This window comes from Monodelphis domestica, chromosome 1, assembly GCF_027887165.1.
Source record: "Monodelphis domestica isolate mMonDom1 chromosome 1, mMonDom1.pri, whole genome shotgun sequence".
Taxonomy (NCBI): domain Eukaryota; kingdom Metazoa; phylum Chordata; class Mammalia; order Didelphimorphia; family Didelphidae; genus Monodelphis; species Monodelphis domestica.
Window position 1 is genome coordinate 647,937,262 of NC_077227.1, and position 7,926 is coordinate 647,945,187.

Here is a 7,926-nt window from a genome sequence, read left to right on the forward strand (position 1 = left end):
AAGTCCTAACCCAGGAGAGAGGTTGTGGATTGGGAAACTTGGTTCTATTTCTACCTTATCAATTAATCAGGCAATCAACCAATCAATATTCTTTGAGTTCCTATAGGCCACCTGTGCCCATTATCTACATTGTATATTGGAAGTAGTAGGGGAGAATCTATGAGTTAAGGGGGAAATGAAACTATTCTAGCCTCAAAACATATCTAGTTTCCCAGGTGGCACAGTGACTGAATTTTACCATTAGAGATTTATTCACAGAATCATAGAAATTGAGGGTTGGAAGAGACCAACATCTAGTACACCTAGTCCAATCCATATCTAAGTGAAAATCTCTACCACCCCACTTCTGCTTGAAAGCCTCCAGTGAGGAGGATTTAATTGCTTTCAAGATAGCCCCAGTCCAATTGTTCTCATTGTTCATCAATCAACAAGCATTTAATATCAGGAAGTTTTTCTTTATATTTATAATCCCTTTGCAACTTCTACCTATGGTTTCTAGTTGTGTCCTCTGGGTTAAACAGAGTAAGTCTAAGCCTCTTTTCAAGGGGCAACCCTTCATATATGTATAAATGTCAACCTGTCCAAAGTCTATTGTTCTGCATCTCTCTCCTTATTGATGGAGATGAGGACCCTATTGTGTGTAAAGGACTGGAAGGAGTTGGTGAGAGGTAAGAGGTTTGGTTCTCAGTCAGTTCTCCTGGAGGACTCTTCAAGTAGTAGTCCCTCTTCAAGACACTCCAAGTGAAAGCCTTCTTCCCTTGAGCATAGTCAGCCTCCTTCTTCCCTTGAGCCTAGTCAGCCTCCGGCTTCAAGCAAGATGGAAAACTCCACTTCAGATTGCTGAAAGCAAAGACACTGGGAAGATAGCTCTAACGTGTCCGTATTCCCAGGTTGCTACTCTAGAGACTTGGGGGATTCCCCTTTCAATGAGATCTAGGATACTATCTCTTGGTTATACTTCCAAAAGGAGCTTCACTCTGTTTGTCTGATATATATATATATATATATATATATATATATATATATATATATATATATATATATATATTGTCCTATGCATATCTTCTCTGATTTCAGTTTTGCTATGATTTTTCTCAACAGGCTTCTTTGCTATTCTCTAAATGTGTTCATTGTGGAACCATGTATTAGATTGGAAAGGATTCAAGCCTTGGGTAGAGAGCTTAAAGTCTCCTTTTCCCCTAAAATGACAAAGTTATCAAAAATTATATGGAATCTGATTGTATTCCATAGATGAACAATACTTAAGGAGGCAGATAGATATAATTCTATCTTGTTCCTCTCTCTCTTTGAGGTAAGCAGAGAGACCTCTGACTCCAATCTTCTGCTTCCTTTCTCCACAGTAACAAAAGTTCCCCTTGGAAAAATGTGGAGGGAAAAGAGACTAGAGATGTTATTCTGCCTCTCTTCAAGTCACATAAGGGCAGCCTCTTGCCACAGATGGGCCCCTTTCTCTTGCTATATAAAAACAACTATTATTTCCTCTCTTGTCCTGTATCCTGCCTTTTATTCTACAAGATAAATGCCCCTAATTCCTTCAACCAGTCCTAAAATATCAAGAACTAAGGCTATTAACATTCCTGGTTACCATTCTTTGAATATAATTCAGCTTATCAAAAAATTCCTTCCCAAAATGTGCCTCATAGAATTTTATACAACACTCCATAACAGACCAAACCAATGTAACAGGGGAGATAATCACATTCCTAAAAGTAAACAGTTTGCATTAGGTTTCTGGTTTTCATATCACACTATATATTCATATGAAAGGCAGGGAGAGAAAGAAAAAAGGAAGGAAGGAAGGAAGGAAGGAAGTGGAAGGAAGGAAGTGGAAGGAAGGAAGGAAATGAAGAGAGAGAAGAGAGAAGAAGGGAGGGAGGAGATTTACTATATACTAGACACTGGGCTAAGTGCTAGGTATTCAAATACAAAAATTAATTCCTGCATTCCAATGGGAAATGTGACATAAAAAGAAAGAGTAATTGTAGCTTTGGGCAATTGAGTTTTTAGTCTTAGGACTTTTCAGATAAATTGCTTTCCTCTGTCTTGTACTTATAACATTGATATTTTTGAACCTGGATTTGTTTTACATTTATTCCCATTCAATTTCATTTGATTACATTTCTCCCAATATTGAAATATTTTTTAATCTTGACTGTCAATCAATGCATTAAATAGATTGCACCCCATGCATATCTAAAATGTCCCAAAATCTCTTCAATTATGAAGATCCAAGAATTAAACCCAGCCCAAGAATTAAAACCTCAAAAATCCCTCCATCCCTTAGTCCCTCCTTCTGATTGCATGGTTTCTCTCAGAATCTCCATTTACAGAGAACACGTAGGTCAGCCTTCCCATTTCTCACCAGATTGCATTTCTCTGGACTTCATCATGTCCCCACAGCAGTACCTTCTTTCCCTTCTTTCTCTGTCCTTTCAGTTTTCATATATATGTTTACTTTCCCATCTAAATGCAAGCTCCTTGAGGCAGGGACTGTTTTTCTTTTTGCTTATATTTGTATATGTGAGACTTAGCACAATGCTTATTCATACCAAGTGTTAATAAATGTTCTATCATGTATCTATCTACCTAGTTACCAATCATCTATCATTCTATCATCTCTTTCTATCATCTATCTCTAGCATCTATCATCTCTATTTTATCTATCTGTCTCTCCATCTATCTATTCTTTGTGTGGCATGGTCTTGTGTCACCATTCTGACTTCCCTCCTCAAGGAAAAAAAAGGAGGCAGGTATGTGAGAAGATACCAGATTCATGGGGCATGGTGAAGTCAGAGAAGTCCCAAAATAGCATAGCCAGAGAAATGAGGAATAAGCTAAGCACCCTCTTACACAGAAGTTCTAAATTTCATGACTTTACTTTCATGGAATATGATACAAAAACCATAGAAGTCCCAGGATTATAGAGCCAGATGGGAAAATGAGAAGATATTCTGTGCTTATCTCTCTCCTTGAATGGAGTCTTTAGAATTCAGGGCTACACTCTCCATTCATAGAGACAGAGGGTGGTGAGTAGTGATGAAGTGGAATACCAAGGCTGATGAGTTATTGCAGGATGATGAGATTTTCCCAATAATGAGCTTCTTGGGGTATGGTGGAGAAGTGAGTGAAGTCCCAGAGGAATACAATTGGGTGAAAAATGAGGAGATGCATATATGAGCTAACTCCTGGAAGCAAGATTCATTGAAGTATATCAATTTTGTACCATCACATATTTTTTCCAAAAAAATAAGAATTTATAATAAGATTTCTGATAAACTCATACTATGAATAGTTACCATGATAATTTGAAATTTCTTTGAAATTTGAAATGCAGAAATTTCTGCAATAGTTATCATTCAAATTTACCTGAATAATTGGCTTGCTTCTCACTTGTTCTAAAAGCCCGAGATCAATAAAGCAACCAGTATCTGCTACCCCAGCAACATTTTTTTCCATATTAAGCTATGGTAAGTTTCTTGAATTTGCAAGCCCCATTCTATCATGTTTGCTATAAAAGCCCTTTATCATTTATAATAATAGAAGAGAGCACAAAAACATCTAAAAGTATTTTCATGTGCTCTGTCTCAGAGAGAACACTCAGGAGGAAGTATAAAATGTGAGTTTTGGAAATTAACCAGTCTTAATGAGATCAAATAAGATATATGTATATTTATAAAGTATTTGTAAATAGCATAGTGTTATATGGCTAGCAACTCTGAGGATACTATGAGTAGCAAAATGGATGAGCAGAGTTAGTCAGTTAATAAGCATTTATTCAATGCCTACTAAGTGCCAGGCACTGTGCTAAATACTAGAAATATAAAGAAAGGTAAAAAGTCTCTACTGTCATGAAAACAACTATATTCAAGAATAAACAGGAAATAAGAGAAGGAAAGCATTAGAATTAAGGGGTGGGAGGTGGGAATCAGGAAATGTTTCTTGTAGAGAATGGGATTTTAACTAAGACATCATGTCAAATAAGCCCAAAGGAAAAGAAGATGAGGAGGAAAAGTTCTAGGATAGTCAGTAAATATGTCCAAAGTCGTAAGCCAAATTGTTCTTTTCAAGGAACAACAAGGAAGCCAGTGTCAGTGGATCATGGGACACACCAGGGATAGTTTTCAAGCTAGAATTAGGAAAAATTCTTGCCTTTGCCATTTTTGTCTAAATGTCAGACAATTGTGTAAGAAACAAATTAATAGACAGTACATAGGACCATAGTGTTAGAGCTGGAAGGGACCTTGAGGCTGAGGCCAACTTTCTCCTTTTACAGATGAGGAAAATGAGACACAGGAGAGGTTAAATGAGTTTCAAAGGGTCAGACACCTAGGACATTTGAGTAGTTTTTAAAGCAGGACTGTCATGAGTAAAAATATATGGTGATATATAGCTTGATTTAGACAGGATCACTTTTTTCCCTATTAAGAAGTTCAAAATTTCTGATTTTATTTAGAGCTGATCTTCCTGGCTCTATGTCCAGTGTTCCCACACCTATGAAATCATAAGTATTTGGACATTTGCTAATAGTGGGGCTGCCTACAGCAGCATGATTTTCTTACTAATTCACTTGTTATTGGTTTGAATTGATACATTAGAAAAGGTAGAAAATTGAGCCTGATAACCTTTCCTAAATGTGTTGTGTTCTCCTAAAGAAGACTTAACACTGCATTTATTTCTTAGCACATTTCTTGTCAGCCCTTCAAAGCTTGGTGCTTATCACTTGCTAAATCAAGAGAGCCATTGATAGAAGTGATGTTACTTCAAATATGGAAAAGATTCACAGAATCTGACAATTGGACCTTTAAATTGTCAGCAATTTCTAGCTTCTTTTCTTAATGGGGGAAAAAGTGATGCTCAATGAATCAAGCATTCTAAGTCTATATATGACAAGTCGATCTCATTCCCTGCTCAGATATATCTATATAAAAAAAGTTGTTTATATAGATAAGTTTTTATAGGATCATCCCATGACTGTAATTGAATGTACTTATTAAAATCATTTTGAAAGTAAATCAGGAGCTATTTGAATACTGAGAGTATTTTGGAAAATAGTATCTAAGTTTGAGCTGAAATAAAATCTTTTCTAAACAACTAAAAGAAAATATATTCATCAGTGGGGATAAACATATGCAGTCTTTTATAAGACTTTTCAGTATAATTTAGAACACAATTAAAGTCAAAAACTTTTAAAAATGTTTTATTGAAAGTATAGGACATCCTCCATATTCTTAAGCCATCTGATTCTAGACCTTCCTAGGAGTAGAGGAACCTCTGGGGTTATCATAATAAAAATGGAAAGAGAGCACTTGGAGCTAGGAAATCAGTAGTATCTAGAATGGATTTCCCAAATTTATTTGGCCATGAAATACTTTTAAGTTTGAAATATGGGTACCACATAAGCACTGGTTTGGGGAGTCTAAGTGCATGGAATACTCAGGATAAAAAGAAAAAATTTTGACTAAAATAGAAAAAGCAAAGGCTATTTTCATGCCACCAAATTATTTCAAGTGATAAGTGGTTTTACTGCCTACATCACCCTTGGGTTGGAAGCTCTCACATGAGGTGAAAGGTCCAGGGATTTCTGGTTTATTCCCTTTTTTTAAAAATCTGGGACTTTTACATTATATGGCACCCTTTAGTGCACTGCCATCAACTTCCCTTCAAAGCGCATGGTTCATAAAGCAAAAAGAAGAAAGGTTTATTTACAGGATAAAGAAAACAAACAACTCTTATCAGAGCCCATGGAAAATATCAGCACCTGACAATGAGCAATACTTCCAAGAAAAACCTTACAGCCCCAATTACTTAAGAGTCAGGCACTAGATAGGGCTCCCAATTAGACTTGCCAGCCTCTTAGAGCTCCCCCCGGCCAGGGCAGATTGCTAATCCTCGCAACTTTCAGCAGGTAGCCTGTTCTCATTGTTCCTCTTCAGCTCCCCTCTGGCACTGCTGGTCACCTACCTCCCTGAAGTCTTCCATCCCTCTCACCAACTGCCACATGTTATTCTCTTCCTTGACTACTCCCCATAGCTTCCAGCCATTGTCAATGACAGTAAATCCTCCTGTGATTCTTTACAGTCCCCAGCAGTGGGCATTGCTAGTTTCTTTTCCAGAAGGAAAAAAAAAACTTTCTTCTGTCACAAGCTCCAGGGAGTTGGAGAAGGATGGATTTTCTCTTTTGTGACAGTATCTCAGTTCAAATGTGGAGGGCAGACTGGAGTGCCTCCATTCTACAGACTTCGTGCTTCCCACACACTTCTGCCTTCACATAAGACTTTGTCAAGCATTCAAAATCAGACAACATCCCTTTCACCTTGATCCAGGTCTCCATCATAGACCCTGAACTAGATCTACATTAAATTTCAAGGGTAACATTCTCTTCCTCCTAGCTCTTAGGTGGTGTTTCAAACATATTTCTTATGTACTTAACCACCAAATAAAAGCTTGATAAAACACCATGGTTTCTCTCTAGCTGACTCTTTGAGTCACCTGGACCCGAAAATTTATTAAATTATTATTAAATTGAATTATAAACATTTATAATTAAAATCATCAGAGACTACTTCTTGTAATACCCAGGACAAGAGAATGAACTGGTAGGTAAGGAGAAAGTATAAACATCTCCTACTATTGCACAAAGGGAGGGAACATTGCAACCTTAGCTACATATATATAACCAAATATTTAATATTTATCTTAGGAGAAAATATAATTTTCTCATGGAATCTTACATCCATATATAACTATTATAAGTCAGTGTGCCAATACATTTATTAAATCATATTTATAGTAAAATCCACAGAAGTTTCGAGGCATTTCAAATCTTGCCCTCTGCAGGAGACCTTTTTCAACCCTAAATGCTTTCCCTCTTTGTGAGTGCTTTCCCTTTCTACCTTCCACATATACTGTACATATCATGTAAGCACAGACTTATTTGCATATTATTTCTTTCTTTAGAATGTGAACTTCTTGAAGGCAGGAATTATATTTTTGCTTTTTTTATATCTATATCTACTTACCATATTCCCTGGCATAGAATAAAGTTTTAGTAAACATTTGTTGCCTGACTAATATTTCATTATTATAAGATAACCTGACCCAAGGCTATGCCTGCAGAACACAACTCTGTGTTCTATAAGTCTGAAAGCACAGACTCATTTGCATATTATTTCTTTCTTTAGAATATGGACTTCTTGAAGGGATTATATTTTTGGCTTTCTTTATATCTCTCTCTACATATGTATATAAATATATAGAGAGATTTATATACTTACCATATTCCCTGTCATAGAATAAAATTCTAATAAACATTTGTTGCCTGACTAATATTTCATTATGATAGGATAGCCTGACCCAAGGCTATGCCTACAGAACACAACTCTTGGCAGTTCCTACCAATCTAGAAAACATAAACTATGGATCCGGTATATTTGTATCCAAAGAGAAACCTGAGTTCATTTGAAGAGGCTCATCGCCAGAGAGGCTATGTGATGATGAATTTTTTAGCCACAATAATTCACGAAGCCTGACTACTAAGATGTAGATAAGTTACACTCTTCCTGGGTAGAAAAAGGGCTAATAATGACAAAATCATGGAGCTTTAACATTTTGAAATCAGTGTCCACATCACAGAGAACAACAAAACTATGAGCCGTCAGGTGTTCAGTCACATGGAGTGTTATACTTAATTCTAGTTTCCCCATTTTAAGTTGAATATAGAAAAGCTGGATTAAATAAAAGCTAGGAATGGATCTAGAAACCATGATATTTGAGAATTGATTGAAGAAACAAGGGCTATTTCAGCTTGGAGAAGACAACAAAGACATAATAGCTATTTCTATGTATTTGAAGAGCAGTCATGTAGGAGAAAGATCATACCATTTTGCAAAACTCACTATAATGGAA